Below are 17,081 nucleotides of genomic sequence, written 5' to 3'. Positions count from 1 at the left end.
ATGCCGCCTTATACTGAATTCATATATAAGAAATTCATTCAAATTTATGATATCGCTTTACTTACTTAGGCTGGTTGTACAATGAACTGCTCACAACCAACATTTAAGGATATTTTAGTTTTGAAATCGCTTATAAAACTCATCTTTCATACATTGGCGAAAACTAACAACAGTTGGCTACCTTGACCAGAATTCAAATCTTGCTGTCAGTTGGGTAACACAAAAAAACAAGATTTAACTCTTTCAGTGCCATTGACAACGACAGACATCCAATCATGTGGCTCTTAAAAACTTAAGTCTTTAAATTAGTTTGTCCCTAGGAGATGTCCAAACCATTTTAACTGTAAACAAATGTTAATTCACTGCCATCCCTCCTATTTCAAATGAATTTGACATCTATTACTGTCAATGGCAGCCTAACGAGTTAAAATCATTTTTGATTATATTTTTTTCTACTGCATTCTACAGATTGGCAAAAAAGGTTCATGTTAAAATGTTCAAGTAATCCCTAAACAATGGAAAAGAATGGGTTGTAAAGTCTAATAAGGTTCTTGTTTCCCACATGTAAGAGCATTTGATCTGTGAAATAGTAAATACATACCAAAAGAGAGCTATGCAGTATAGCAAGACAGCATCTTCAAGATTTTTGAGTTACAAGCCTAAAGTTGATTGATGAGGGACTTCAAATCCTTCACATCAGTTCATAAAACAAGATACATGTCAAATCAAGTCAATTGAGAACAAGATAAATCCAATGTAAGACAAAGGGAGACAAATTAGCATGAGAGAAGTTGAACCTTGTAAATCCAGGAACTCGTGTACTTTTCTTGGGGTGCTGCAATCACAATCGAGGCGCATTAGACAAGAGAAAGAAGCGTATGTGTCTCTTTAAGGAGAACAATAGTGTTGACGAAGACAGACGGCGAAACTGAGGGATTGGTCCCAGCAGCATGGGGCCTCTCCCCCAGCTCCCTGGCGATACAATAATCAAGACCCCGTATACTATTCTGTGGACCCCAAGAAGCGTGACCTCTGAATTTAATGGCCTGAAGGTCCATTGACCCGCGAAGGCCTAAAAGCTCCACTCCCAATCCAAACGCCCCCCTCCGAGCGTAATGAGCACCTCGAACTTTAGTAAACACACACGGCGGCGACAGTCCCAACGCCTCGCTTCAGTCGAGCGTGACCAGCTGATGACAGAAAAATGCAGCGACGTACTGCCTTATCTGATGGCCCATGGTTGCTCCCGAAGAATGTCCACCTCAGAGCTACATTAGTTCAGTTTCACAACACATAAGGCAGATAAATTGGTCAATGCTTATGGCTACCATTGACAGAAATATACGTCTCGTCCATTTTAGACTCCAAGTCAAAATCCCTGGATGAGTTAAAATGTCCTACTCGCCCTGCCCTGACATACCCTAGTCTTTCATGTCCTCCCCCTTTTGTCGCATCTATTCCCATCAATTGCAGTCAAAGATGCCAATCCCAATGTAAAGAGTCTTATTTAATAGATTGGAAATAAATAGAATTGTTTTTTTCTGATGTTTTGTAATGGAGAGAAACATAAATAAACCCCAATGTTTCCAGGAAGTGGCTACCTGACATAGAGCAGTCATTTTACCGATGCCCGAACAATTTTACCCAATCAAATGTGGGTATCCCAAATCTCTTGCCCTTCCACGTGATGTCATTAATACATATTTTCATAAATCTTCAACCCATATTCGATCTACCAGTCAAATATTACATTTTTTTGCCATACTGGTTTGCTGTGTTGGTCATCTCGAGTGACTTCTTTTGGCTATACAGTAGTTCTCCGAGCATCACTATGGTAACAACAAACGTTCCACCCTTAGGGAAAGTGTCATGATGTGAGGATCCAGCCAATAAGATGCTTCATTCCCCATCAGACTGCCCAGTGTTTACACACACGGCCTATTCAACATTTACTGGAGCACACATACGATGTTTGCTTGTGAACCGCGTAGTAAGCTGAAGTTTGAAGCTAACGTCTTTTCCTAAGTGTTTAAGTGCGTGTAACGAGACAAAAAAAACACACACACCAGTGTATGACATATACGAGTCAATAAGACACGCAGAGAGAACGGATGCGAAGAATGAGTGAGACTGTGACTAATGGCACGGGTTTGCGGGTGGTGGAGGTTCGAGAGGGCATTCATATACAGTTTCCCCCTCCCTTGGAGCCCCTCGCTGTGCTTGTCACCGGCAAGATGGATCATCTACTGACACACATCGTTTTCATTCCATAGACAGACACACACAAAATTCACAAGGCTCATTGTTAGCACAATCTTCCTAGTCTTTGCCTCTTAAATTCTTTTAAAACCTTAATACTAGAGCACCATTACCACCTACTTCTGAATTTCGTTTTTTTCCCTACGTAACTGCCTCAAATAATGAACTTGACATATTAGGAAGAATAAGAGTTTAATTCGATCCATCAGTTCAAGTATTGAATAATTGCTTGAATCGTGTATCGATGACGCTTTGCCAGATTTTATCGCACCAGATTCCCAGTTGGTATTCCCCAAGCTTTCTCCTGTCCGTTTACAGTGCCAAGACAAGTCCAGGAATTTGGGAGTCTTACTGTCATCCTCAAAGAGATTTCAGTTTTAAAAGTATCAGAGTCCAAAGGGAAATGAAAGGAATGTCCGGCAGACTGAAACTACACACAATGGCATCCTGACAATAACTATTGGGGTGGCACCGTGGCTGTACTGTAGGAAAGGCAAAACTGATAGCAGATTACACTGTAAAAAAAAGTGTGTCATGTTCTAAGTATAAGCATACTTTGTGAACAACTATTCCAAAAATCCATGACGCATTCGCTTTGCTTTATAAAATGTATGCTTCCCGCACGAGTTAAGAGTTAAGCGTGAGACAAGTGATTTACTACGTGTTCTTAGATCCTATATTTTCTTTCCACAGTTGCTATGTTTTAGGGGTATGTGAGTTATTGAGCGTATACAGTGGCGGATATGCGGAGGAAGCTCTGTTTGGCCTGAGATTAAAAATGCAACATGGGGGTCCAACTTCAGGAAAAGGAGTCCAGCAGAGCGGGGAGCGAGGGACTTTTCAGCCATCAAAGGGAAACACGTGACACATACTAAAATAACATCATAAGTGTTCATGCTAAAACTATGTCACCTACGATCAAGTAAAAATTTTGTCCAGAGTAATAAATAAAGTAGGTATTTTCTCATCTGCTTTCAAACTAAATTTGAAGCAAAAGTAAAAACTCTACATTGGTTGAAAATATCTAATTGACTGAATGCATAGATCTAATTAACATGGTGCTACAATGGTGTCAACCACTGTCAGCCACAATAAATCTGTCCCCTCGGTGTGTGTCCCATTTGTCGCTGTCCCAGTTCAACAGAATGGGGACGTGACGGTACCCAAATCGGTAGCAGAATGACCCTGTGCTTCAGGTAAAGATAGAAAACCTTTTTAAATAAGCAGGTATAGATTTTTAAAGGATGTGCTGGTTATCTTAAGAAAACAAAATGTAACAGAACGACTTCTTAACTGGCCTCAGAGGGCATGGGAATCCAAAGAGTTAAATAATATGTGTTATTCTGCCATGCTGTCTAATTAAACCAGTAAGGTAACGGGGCATTTAAGCTAAATTGAAAGTTAGGACTCCACAATTGAAGAGGTCCAAATATCTTTGATGCAAAAGCTCCATACTGTAAATCTATTCCTGGAACAGACAAAATGAGCTCAGTTTGGGGTCTTGCACTTGGACAACACTCATTATGTCGCCATCGTAAAGACAATGACAAGCTGTCACTCACCTCAGGGCGAACATTCCCAGGACTACCCTTGCCTCTGAAGCCAGTAGCGCAGTATCCTTTCATGTGATAATCCCATGTCCGAGGGTTTCAACAGTAGCACTTTTTAAAAGCAGACATGGTTGGTCTTGTTAAGGCGGTCCGATAAGTGCTCCACACCTGTATGAAGTCAGCTTCGATAGCTTGGGACGCTGGGGCAAAGTGAGAGAGCCTGGGAAGTGGTTGAGCGGGGATGGATATGATGGAAGCGACAAAAGTGACTGCCTACTGACTGGGAGGAAGAGGAGGAGGCGGTGGGGAACACAGTGAGAGGAGCTCGTGAATCCGAGCAGCCCACTTCCTGACCAATTACTGCTGCAAGACTGGCTCCTCTCACTTTGACTTACCAACTGGCCTTCGTGCTCCCCTTTCCTGGGTTTGTGCGGTTGGGGGATGGATGCAAAGACGAGGGGAGCAGCCAGGACTGCGGTGGGCAACTGACCCAAAATGTGACAAGGGCGATTCCAATTTATGTCTTTAAGTCATGTGGAAGAGGAAAGGAAAGGAGGGCATGCTGCCAAACTAATTTCTGACTTGGACACTGAGATCTGGTCAGGATCATCGACTACATTGGAGATGGAATGAGCTAACTCAAGACTCAAAGTCTTGATTTAAGAAAATTCGCCTGTGAATATTCTCATTTCGTTAACAGAGCATTGATTTGACAGTCAAACAGTCCTGTTTTGATTGTTCTAGGAGTTTTAGTGCAAGTACAAGATAATTCTTGATTAGGTCCTCCTAGGTGCAGAACTCGAGTTGAGTATGGTGACGGGTCTTGAGGAAAAACTGACATGAGACCAAACCAGGTCTTGATCTGGAACCAGTAGAAGCCAGGGGACATGACTAGACTAGGACCATAAACCAGAACTGTCCAGCTATGATCAATTCGATTTCCTGAGAACCAACATGAATTAATTTGGATGTGTAAATCTTAGATTAGATTAGTAAAGCATACTCCTCATTGGTGCTATACTAAGAACCAAGCTAGCTGAGACAAAGACTTGCTCGGGACCAAAGATGACCAAGACCAAGAGAAAACCTTTTGTTATCAAAATGTAGACAGAATATAGTCATTAGACCTGTCATTGCGGTCATTGCATCTTGAGTGTAAAAACACTACTCATCAGAAGGGAAGGAATTCATAATCATTGACTCCCAAAACTGGTCCCTACTTAACAGCAAAAAATAACAGCCAGTAAAGATTAGGAATCGGCCATCTTGGAGGCGCAAATGCAACCTCCTGTTCTCAATTGTGCACAAGTTTGTGATCATTGTGTGTGTGTGTGAGGGAGACTCATGTGTTCATTGTTCTGCCTCCCTAAACCGAGGAGGACGGAGGAAAGTCCCCTCCATGGGAGTCGGTGGCTGCTATTCCTGCCTGCTTCCTGACACGGATAAATGTTATGAACATTTGTGCTGTGTTTTTCAGTAAAAACAGAAGTGCACATGTTTACTTTGCATTTGCAGATGGTGTGACACTTCCATATGCATAGCTTCAAGTCAATTAACCTTTGCCGTCAGGTGAACGGTGTAAACAGAGACGCTGTGGCTCAACAGCAGGCTGCTATTATCCCAAAAACCTCTAAAACCCACAAACAACTACATTGCGTCTTAGTAAGTTAAAGCCTCACCTTGCACTTTTAAACGGAAACAAATGGAGATAAGCTGCCTGATAATCATAGATTTTCTAAAATGATCACAAATTAGCTTGTCAAAAGACGGTAAATTCATTTTGTAACCCTTCCCATGTTTCTGCAAACAACAGGAAGAATAATCACTGCGCTGCTCCACCCTATTTCCTGCACGTCTCATTTAGTTGTTTACAGATAGAACTATCAAACAGGATGCAAGATCATTAGGCAGGTGAATCATGCTCATGTGACAGCCATGTTGACAACATAGATATCAGTGATGTCATTGTCCCTTTTCTCGGACCACCAGAGGAATACAGTATGATGATCAGTACAGGAAATGCTGACATCTTTGCTGTTTTGCTGCTTACGTCTTTATCACGAACTCCTTTCATGAGTCACGAGTTCGCCAAGATAAAGTAAGAGAGCCTTAAAACAACCTTTGGTTATAGGTAATGAATGACACGTGATGTCATAGTCTGAAGAAGTTGATCAAGAAACAATTAGGTCCTTTTGCTAGTCTTCTGACTTAAACCCAACAAAGTACCAATAGGGGAATCTTAAGCCTATCTAAGTGGCAACTGGTAAATTTAAAAAAATCCCTCTACAGGTCGGTTTAGCTTTTTGAACAGAGAGCCTTTAACAGCGACCTTGACATCTTAACCCATACGCATATAAAAATTCACATCCTTGAACCCCCCCTAAGAAAAAAAATGGACCAACATGCCGCTGAATGAGCCCGACTGTGTTGCCTACCTCCACTAAGAGCAAGTTGGACGGTTCAACTACAGCCTCCTTGTTATTCTTGACACAAGTCATGCTTTTCATCTTAATACTAAACACATGAACTGACCGTAGCAAGGGAGCCACGATCAGCTACGAACTTCAAACCACACCAGGAAAAAAAATCATTTTAAACTTCCTGTGTGTGTGTTCTATAGCTGCCAAAAACAATCCATAGCCTATGATTTTAAAACTCGGGGATGATATTCCATTAAAAAGCCACTAATTGAGGCAGGCGTCTTATGACTTGGAGGTCTCCTCTGAAAAAGATTGGGCTCATTTTTCAGGTTTAATATGGTTTAGTTGGAGATGATTATCACAGTGAAAGCAATTTGATATTCGGCATTCACTCTCAGTAAGACTAAAACTTTATGCATGGCAGCACAGTCAAAGGTTCTGTGTTGGATTGGGAATTCTTTTCACTCCTGGACGTTGCACTGTATCAACATTGTTGAATCCTTTTTTTTTCAAAGCGTGCATAAGAAGGATTTAAGAACAAATTTGGTCGCAGAACTGTTGGAACTTTAATTGAATAAAGCCACGGGTGAGGAGAGCTATGTGAATTATTAGTTGGTCTCCTGCCTGTGCGGGTTTTAGTGGGATAAAGAGGCAGGAGAGTGTGTTGGCAGCTTGGCTTTGACCTGCCCGGGCTTACTTTACCTCATATTCATATGGCGCTAATACTCTGAGGTTCCCATGCCAGGCTCAAGCCCGCCTCTCTCTCTTTAGGGAACCTAAGATGTCACGGCGCACAAAAGGAGCCGTGAAAGCCGTCCAACTCAAGCGGGGGCTATTATTTACAGTAGCAAAAGAAAATGGCTCCCCTCTCGAAGACCGTCAGACGTCTGTCTCCTCGTAATGCGCTCCCTATTTTGCCCTTTTCCAATCCCTGGCTTTCATTCGCCGTCCCCTTTTCTCAGCCTCGTTGCTCTCGCCCAGTCTCAGCGCCTAGCTTCGTCTCCCCGGCCGGATATAATAAGGTAAGTGGTGGGTTTTGTTGCCAGTGAGCCCAAAATTAGAGGTGAGCCCAACTAAAGCTTTGCAAATCTACGTTGAGCCCAATAAAACCTGACCCTGTCCCCCAAAAAGTCCAGACTAATCAAGGGGGGGGGGGGGGGGGGGGGGGGGGGGGGGGGGAATTCCTCAAGCTGAATTTAGTCCAAAACAAATAAAAGCTTTGGATTTCTTAATTTATGGGTCTTAACTGCTTCCACGCCAAACTCATCCAAGCATGGCTTCATTTACTTTGCTATGTGCATGTTCAAACTAGAAGCATACGATTGTCCAAAATTACTACTTGTTGACGTCAAGAACTTAGATTTAAGTGACATAACTGTATCAACATCAAAATACTGTTAAAATGTATCCGATTAACCTCTTTGATGCACATCATGGGTCAAAATGTGACCCGGACAAGTTTTCATTTCATCCAGGATGAAATACCATAGAAAATGAAGGTATATTGTATTTAAAATGTCAAAACTGTTAAAAACAACTGACATTTTCACCTAATCAGCACAACGTGACAAAGAAGCACTCTCACATTCACAAGTGTATCCAATTTGGAGTGTTGAATGAAACTAGCATGCTTGTTTTTGCAACGTAGGAGGAAAGTGAAGTACCCAGACAAAACCCACGCAGGCATATTAAAATATTCCCTGCTGTTAAGGCTACCTCCAAATGTAGGCAACAAGTCGAAACTCATCTCCCACCTTAACTAAAGAGAAGATATGTCCCATAACCCCCATAAACATTGACTCAGCACCTTCCACTAATTATATAAAGGCAGCAGGCTCAAGTTATTTGAGTAATTCCTAACTGTACTTTTCTTTGTGCTGTTATCTGTCCTTCGCCTAACTGCCCACTTCACTAACCGGTTTGGATTTCACATCAAGTGTGCTGTTAATATAGGCCATCAGCAGTTTCACTGACAACCCCGGCTGCCTCGACCCGCCCCGGACCCCCAACCTGCAACACACACATATATATATACGGGCGAGCACACGTCCCCGCGGAGCTGTAACAGAACCCAGAATCTAGGACGCCTACCCCAGAGAGATACTGGCTTGAAATTGAAACCATCACTCAAGATAAGAGAAGCCACTTTACGTATATAACCCAATTTGAAAATTAAAAAGGGCTGTTTCAAGCATGCCAGACCAGTATTACGTCAACGACCAACTGTCACTCTATTAAACCCCCATTCAAGGACAGAAGGGCTTGCGACGTCTTGTGAACGCACGTCAACGTGTTTACTAGAAAAATCTCGGTAAGATGTGCATTAGTCCACGTGGCCTGACTCCAGGAATGTGTGTCACAGAAAAGGGAAAACATGGTTTTCATTTTAGCATGGATACACCGCCTTTTTATGCCGGGTCCCCGAGAAAACCCACACAGGCATGGGAAGAACATGCAAAAGGAAGGTCTGAAGTCACCAGGGATCGAACCCCCTCCAACCCAGAACTGTGAGGCAGATGTGCTAACCACTTTTACACATTAAATCAACTCATACACAACCTATACACTACTGTTCTGGTAAGCAACACGGCAAAACAACAATCACAAAAGCACATACCAATAGACACCCACATTTTATTTACCACTGTTCTGAGGAATGTACCCAATTTCTTTTCTCTTACTGCTCTAAAACTCTCTAAGTAGCTTTTTCTTTGTCTCAAGGCATTTCCAAACAAATCAAGTCATATGGTGAAAGTAACCAGAACAAAGCTAACATATTTCTGGGAAATGGGATATATTATCTTGACATCCAAACAAACTGCACTTGTAACATCTCAATACACACAGCGTGAGTTTCTACAATGCAATCCAGTCACTTCAAACAGGAACACACACACAAACACACACATGTACGTGTACATTGCAGTGGAGCTCCACTCATGCAGACATAAGGGGTTATTTATACACCACTTCCTTTTATTTACCCAACTCATTGTTCAGACCACATCTGTTGAGGGCCAATGGCACAATGGCCAGTCCGGAGCTGACCACACACTCACATACTCACACACACATAACACACAAAGGGTAGGACAGAGGCCAGACGCGAGCCAGCATTGGAAAATATCCACTCCCTTTTGTTCAAGCGCTGAGTGGTGACTCCAAAAGCTGATACCACCTGTTGGCCATTCTTTCTGACGAGGCAGCGCAGGCGCACGTTGGGGGTGCTGGCACGACCTGACGTTTTGCTGAGTGTTCGAGATGGCAGCTTGTTAGATTCCGCTCTTTCGATATAGAGGGAAGTCAGATAAAGAGCCACTGGTCAAGGTTATAACCTTCACGGCTAGAAAGGCTAGCACAGTCAGCAGGGAACGAGGTTAACAAAAGCCACATACTTTGTTACTGGACTGGAGCCAACGAGGCCTTTTCCCATTGGAGTGCAACATTGTATGTTTTTTTAAACAATATTAATCCTTTGGGGCGAGTGGTTAGCGGGTCGGGCTCACAATTCGGGGGTCAATCCTCACTCTGTGTGGAGTTTGCATGTTCTCCACTCACAGGTATGTGTGGGTTTTCTCCGGGTGCTCCGGTTTTCTCCCACATTCCAAAAAACTGCAGGGTAGGCTGGTTGAACACTCTAAATTGCTCCTACGTATGAGTGTGAGCGTGAATGGCTGCGATTGGCTGGCCCTTTTGAGAATAAGCGGTTCAGAAGATGAATAATGAAGGAATATTAGCCCTCTTTCATGATTGAATTATGATTTTTTTATTGTTATTGTTTTAGCCTTTCAGGAGACTCTTAACTCATTGGCTAACTTTGAAGGCACTAGACGTCCAATTCATTTTGACTATAAGAGTCAACTCTTTTTTTTAGTAGTTTTGGTGCTAAGAGCGTTAGAAAACAGAATATTCAACTAAGGTTATTAAAATTGGTGTTCTGTATAATTGACTAAAACTTTTCTAAAAAGTTAACGTATGTGAATATTAGTCTGTACTTTTTATCCACTTATTCTTCCATATTGTATTTTTATTTTTTATTTTTATTTTTTTAACTGAATTACAGATTGTGGGTACTTTTGCCACCTTCGACAGTCCCAAAGAGTCAAAGTCACATGAAGCGTAAATAACAAAAAAGTTCCCAAAACAGAAATAGCCATTTATTTATATGGGACCAAATCCCCATGAAGTGGTTATCTCTATTTCAGTTTGCGTTGTCTCCTTTCTCGCTGTCCATTTACTCTGAGTTATTTCCGGTGGGGAAAAAGTGGCACAGACGGGTAAACACCTCTGATTGTTATCGTCCCAATGAGTCCACATGCGGCATTGCAGTGGAAAGCAATGTGCTATTTATTTTTACCCTGCAGCCTGCTTCTTTAACGACAGAACCACAAATATGGGCTGAAATCAACATTATTTCAAAAGCCACCAGCTCTTGGAGTTGCAGTACTCTTCCTGTATTTTCAGCTCTTGTTTTGTGTTTAAAACCGGCAAACACTCAAATGAAAAAATATGCAAAACATAAGCCTACACCAGCAAAGATTTAAAATTTTGGGAATGTTCAACCAGGTCAGGGTAAAACATATAATGTACTATATAATTAGGTGTCATACTACTAAAGCATTTGTGAGACATTCTAATGATAATTTGGATGATATGGTAATTTTTAACTTTGTACTCATACATTGGAATATTGCTTTTATTGTTAATAAAGTATGCGTTGAGTAAAGGATTTTATTTTGTGTCGATGCTCCAGTTAGTACGACATGAGAAAGACAAAATGGAACTATTCAATTCATTCATATTCTGAACCGTTTTATCCTCTTAAGGATCACAGGGGGTGCTGGAGCCTATCCCAGGTGGCCACCCGATTGCAGGCAAGGGAACAAAATACAAGCAAAGTGAGAAAACCGTACAAGATGGGGGGTCAAGCTAATTGAAGAACAAAAACAAAAGAGCGGATGACAACAGGATCGAAAACCTAATTAATAGACAAACCAAGGACCATAAATACAGAAAAACAAGTAAAAAAAAACCCTTTTCAATAAACTTAATTGCTGTTGCGAGCCTGACATCTCCCGCACTTGGGGAATTGTGCAAAAGCGTGGCGCCAGACAAACAGGTGCTAAGAGCTGGAAGGCAAGCCAAAATACAAGGCCTTCCGCAAAGCTCTTTTGGTAGCCAACCGCTGCTCCTAATCCGACGTTTACGGCCGAGCATCCGCACTCCGAGTGAGTCGGACCCCCTGTCCCGATGCAGACGAGGGGGGCGGGGCGCCAAACTCTGCCAAACAATAAAACAAAGGCGTCATAGTGCGGCTGGTTCGGGGGGGAGTTAGCGAGTGCGGAAAGTGAGAGGAACAGCTGCTGAGTGGGAGCCTTGGATAAAAAGGAGTCGGTGGTGGGCCGTTGAGGGAAGCTGGAGGAGGGGGACCTTCTCTCTTTTCCATGTGGGGGAGATAAATTGCTTTTATGTTTGTTGTTAGGGTGAGGCCGCCCCCCCACCAAGCGGCGCACACACTGACACGACCACAAAGACGTTGAAGACCAAAACCTAATGCTGACCTGTCGTCGTAGAGGGGCGCTAAGACATTGTCGTAGGCATCGGACTCGATGAAAGCTAGTTAGCACTGACTGACCTACAGTGTTTTCTGGAGATATAAGCACTCGTATCTGGAATTATCTTTGCTTGTTACAGATATAAGCTTTGTGCATGAAGAAAGTCTTAGCTCCTGACAATGGTAGTAATATTAGTCACTCTTTGCAGAGGATAAAGAAGAATGTGCCTCTGATTATTGTGTTATTTTTCATCCTCGCATGTTGCTACACCATTTGTCTTCAGATACCCATTTACAATGAGGGTCAGTGTAGAAATAGCCTTTATTTTTCAATTGATCAGAATGCACTAAATGACTCAAATATTCAATATTTCTTATGCTTTTGATGCAAAAAAATCTGAAAAAAGCCACTTGAAACCAAAGAAAGTTTTACAACACCACTCAGTTCAGTACGAATTTGGGTTTTCAACCACCATTCTCAGCAAAAAGCTACTTAACATTTGGAAATATATATGTATACATTTTAACCTGTTTTTCAGAAGCTCCCAAGTACACCACCAAAACTTCCAAATGAGTTGGCCCATAACAAGGACCCCGTTGTGAAACGCCCTTTTATACGAACAAAACTCATGGTGTGGCCACGCTAGAAGTTGAAATTCAGAACTTTTAAACTGCACCGTGCCAACGTTCAAACACAGCTGCTCAACCCACGCAAGCAGCTGCGAAGCAAAAGGAGCCAAAAAGCAAACGATTGCCTCAAAAACATTTATTTGAGCTACTTCAGATCACGTCGTCCGCCTGCTCTCTAATTTAATAGGGCAGCTAAATAAATGGAAATGTTTGCCAACGTTCTTGCCACTGCTTTTAAACTGCTCATTACGACTCCTTGCCTTTCTCACGTAGGTTCAAATGAATGTGCGGACGAGAATAGAACCAACGCCGTTTTCATGGAGACTGTAGACATAACATGAGGGAGGCAAAACCATATACGAGGCTTCACAGAGAGCGGGCCGGGGGGCTTAAATGCTCCACTATCTGACTTTGCATACACATTGGCGTTAGCTTTCGCCTAAAGCAGGGGTCTGCAAACTTTTTTTTCCTCCCAGGCCAGAAAAATGAAAGGCTGGGTCCACTCAAAATCCTTTTATGTTCATTTGTTAAACAGATGTATTAACTCATTGGCTGCCAAACGAACTTTGTAGAATAAAGAGAAAATGGCCAGAACAAGTCAAGAAAATCACAAGCAACGTGGCTCAATTTATCATGTTATATTATATTATAAAGCACTGAAATTCTACTCAATTTCCTACAGATTGGAATTCATGTTGCTTACGTGATGAACGCCATCTAGTGTTAAAGAAGAGAAGTGAGACAGAATGTAGGCTAAATTCAAGCTTCTTCTGTGGGCCTTATTTAAAGATATTTTCATAATTCGCCGCAGGCCAGTCAAAAATGGAAAGGGGGCTGCAATTGGCCCACGAGCCAGAGTTTAGACACCACAGGCATAAAAACTCTATGGAATTTATAGGACTCTTTATGCATACAAAAAAAAATCAGGTGAAATATAGATTCGGAGAGGCACGTTTGTCTTTAGAGATAACAATTATTGTTCTTTGGGACAACCTGTTCAAATAGACCCTTCTCATTGTATCCTATAATTAACCAGCAGAGCTGTTGAAATTGAAATGAAGGTATAATCTCCTGCCAAATCCCTCTTTGACAGACTTTAATCTTTCGAGATCATATCTGATAACATCCCAGATTTCATGTCAGAACAAAGAAGCCCATAGACTAGAAAGGCTTGAACAAGTGGGAATTCATACATTATTGCTATTTTAACATTGCAATGGGACCTTCGTCATGCCTTATAACGCGATGGGGCACTTTGATGCATCGCGGCTAAGGTAAGGATTCTTCACATGTGCTCTGCAACTGGCCTGCTTCTGTCAGAGTTATTTTAGTTTCACCGGACCAGTGACCTACTGGGTCTTCACTTTACCCGACAATAACCTCCAAGGAGTACTGGGCCTCCAGGCAGAGGCCAACCCTTTAATAATAATATAGTATATATAATATATATACAGTACTGTATGTCATGGTCTTCTTTTAACATAACTTGACTGTAAATTTCAGTCATTTTTTAGATTTCATTGCATGTCAAAATTGGATTTTTTCAGAAAACAAGCATATGTTGAGTACAGATTTGTCTTCTTATTGCTTATAATATTTCAGTAAGTTCAAAAAACTTAAAATGATAGAGAAACACTGATATCAGCTTTTGATTCTGCACTCAAAATCTCTAAACAATTCTCATACCCAACATTAAAAAAAAAAAAAAACTTACCTGTACTGCCAAGACACTCTTTATCAAACAGATGCAAATGAATAACATCATATTGCAAAAATAGAATAGTTCAACTAAAGATTACTCTCTGGTCTATGGCATATTTCCCTTTGAAAGATCAGCACTTGAAGCCAAACCAGGGCCGACTTTCCCTCCCATATGTTAAAGCTTGTAATTACACAAAATGTGTTTTTGCTTGGGTTAGAAAAGTAAAAACGTGCTTTAAATCACCGTTTACAGGTGTGATAAAAGGAATGCGCTTCCTCGCTGACATTCTACATTTGTCATCTGATGCCCATTATACCTGTTTTGACACATCGTACACGTGTGCGTATGCTTTAAACAGCCATGCGTGAATTGAGTGGCTGTTTTACACGTGTTGCTGCCGCTATTTCAATACATTGGGGAATTCTCTTAAAATCTCCTAAAATATCACGACCCCATGAGCACGTCTGAGCATGTCTGTCTGCTGCATCCTCTCTCGGGCGTGGAAATATGGGTTGGGCCTAAAGAGTTACCAAACTACTCCCATAAAAGACAAATATATACACTCTTACCTGACTATAACAGGAAGCACATGGTGATACGCATCAAGTCTGGCCATACAGCAGAAGTATGATAAAGCTGTCTGGATTATAACAGGAAGCAGTGGACGCATGTGTTTCTCCATCTAGGAAATAAAATGAATCATTCATTCATTCTGAACTGTTCATCGCGGGGTGCTAGAGCCTACTACAGCCACCTACAGGCAGAAGATCAAACATTTCATACAATGGTTCAAACCTACGTTTTGTGCACTGTGGGAGAAAACCGGACATGCGTGATGAGAAATCGGGATTTAACCCTTGATCTGAATACTGCGAGGCAGACATACTAACCACTCAACCACCGTTCCGCCTTAAAATGAATCAACTAAACAGACTGATTTCAACAGAGGATTTTCACACAAAATAACTGCCTGATCTCATAATTCTCTAAATGATGATATTGTTCATAGGTAATAAAACACACTGCGGTCATAAATCACCTTTGTGAATTTTGATGGTACAGTTATAGAATAGAAGTGCTGTAATATGCGTATTCTCATTTCGTCGGGGTTCATGTCAAAGATATAACAGGCGGAGTTGCTAGTGCTGATAGTCCATGGCACGTGATTCGCCCAAGCTGGACAGCATACCTTCACGAGGGGATTTAACATGTAGTATCAATGAACAAGTGTAAAACTAGATGCTGAGTTGTGTAGAGAGCATTTCCCTTTCCTGCTTGGCCAGCGGGAAAAATCAGTCAGCTGTGCAGTGTAAGGCAAAGGAGATGATGGATAGGCTACAGCTTATACTAAATCAGGCATGACCACTAATTCCATTTGGACCACGTTGTAATCAGAGGATTACTATGAAGTAGCCCCATTGAAACGGATTTCTTTGGGTGTGTTAGAAGGTAAAATGCTTGTCAAAATATCGAGATAAAAACTTGGAACATGCTTGGTACATTACAGTTCGTGCTAGTATGTAAGTAGGTGTCATTTGTTCACCATTAATTCCTTAATCCTATCATATTTGAAACATGAATTATGAGCATTTTTTAATTCCATGATAAAAAAATGATGTAACATACAAATACAATGTTGTAACAAATTGTCTTTTTGATCCAAGTGACCATTAAAGCAAGTTTAATTATTTTTAAAGGGTTAAAAATGCAAAGTACTGCACCAAATGTAGTACTAAGATTTTATTCATGTAAAATAGTTTATTTCTTATTATATTACTTTTCATATCACAACTTTGTACTGTGTTTAATGAAACCAATAACTTGAATATTGTACATGTTGAGTTTAATGAATTTTGGATGTAAATTTTTACACTTTCTGATGATATCTAACTGGAAAAATAAGTATTTCTATCCAGCCATCTTTCTTATTTAAAACAAAGTTTCTCAGCACTTAACACACTGTGAATCATTTGACATATGAGCAATTTATCACAAAATGGCTCTCTCTATTGTTATAGTCTATCTTAACTTCCTCAACATCCTTCTTGTTGACCTTCTGATATGCAAATGTGGTATTTGTAGCCTTGGCATTTACTAAAATTATTTTTAAAATGACCCATTTCTAAGGTCCAGCACCCTTCTCATTCTGCCCTCAATTTCTCCCCCCATTTGTCAGTTCCTTCACGCCTGACTTCTGACGTGCGACATACCAGCAGAGGAAGCTGCCAGACCCAGGTGAAAGGTCGTGACCCCCCCTTCTGCGAACAGCCAGGGTTCACCCTCCTGCCTCAAGCCAAGATTTGTAAAACAAGCAAATATCACATCTCTAATCACAAAAAGGCTTCACTTCCAAACCTACAAGGACAAATTACAGCATCCGGTCAGGTCAAAAAGTCGCAAGGTAATGATTTATAGTCGTTAAATAGTTTTTATTTTATAAGGGGTCTCAAACTGGAGCCAATTGGAGCCCCCAGTTGGCAACCAATTGTAATATTAATGTTGTAACATACTTTTTTGATCAACAATTAAAAAAAATCTAAAAATATTTGGAAATAAATTGGAATTAATTTAAGATGCATAAAACTAAACTTTTGTACTAAAGTGAAAAAACCCAAAGAAAATTAACAACAAATTTGTGTTGCCTGTATGCCTTTAGGGAATTTTAATCTTTTAAAATAATTTTGCTCTGACCACACAATAGTCAACCCCTTGACCGCCATTGACAAGAATAGATGTCCAATTCTTTATAACTGAAAAGAGCTGGAATGAAAGGTTTTCAATATCAATTTCCCTCTTTTACTAACTACTACAGCACATACTCTGTGAATTAGTTAAACTAATAATAACTTTGAAACAGCTGTCCACTGCAATCACCACTACTAAACGGATTACATTCAAGAAAACAACACTTTAGGTCTTAAAATACGGTTTCACTAACACGAGGCAGAAGATGTTTCTGTGATCAC

The 17,081-nt window shown here is 41.0% G+C and overlaps 1 protein-coding gene across 3 annotated transcripts in view; it reads right to left on the bottom strand.

Moving 5' to 3' along the window:
* LOC144064312 (pleckstrin homology domain-containing family G member 1) overlaps window positions 1–17,081 on the bottom strand; it is a 48,493-nt gene that overhangs the window by 25,424 nt on the left and 5,988 nt on the right. The window contains exon 3 of one of the 3 annotated variants that reach the window (XM_077586745.1): window positions 14,685–14,797. The gene's annotated coding sequence lies outside the window, so the exon portion shown is untranslated. Of the gene's footprint in view, window positions 1–3,821; window positions 4,064–9,213; window positions 9,282–14,684; window positions 14,798–17,081 lie in introns of those variants that run through there. The other 2 variants (XM_077586747.1, XM_077586746.1) reach the window with 2 other exon arrangements.

Source organism: Stigmatopora argus, chromosome 19 (assembly GCF_051989625.1).
Source record: "Stigmatopora argus isolate UIUO_Sarg chromosome 19, RoL_Sarg_1.0, whole genome shotgun sequence".
NCBI lineage: Eukaryota > Metazoa > Chordata > Actinopteri > Syngnathiformes > Syngnathidae > Stigmatopora > Stigmatopora argus.
The sequence above is the reverse complement of the archived record's forward strand: the minus strand, read 5'-3'. Positions and strand labels throughout refer to the sequence as shown.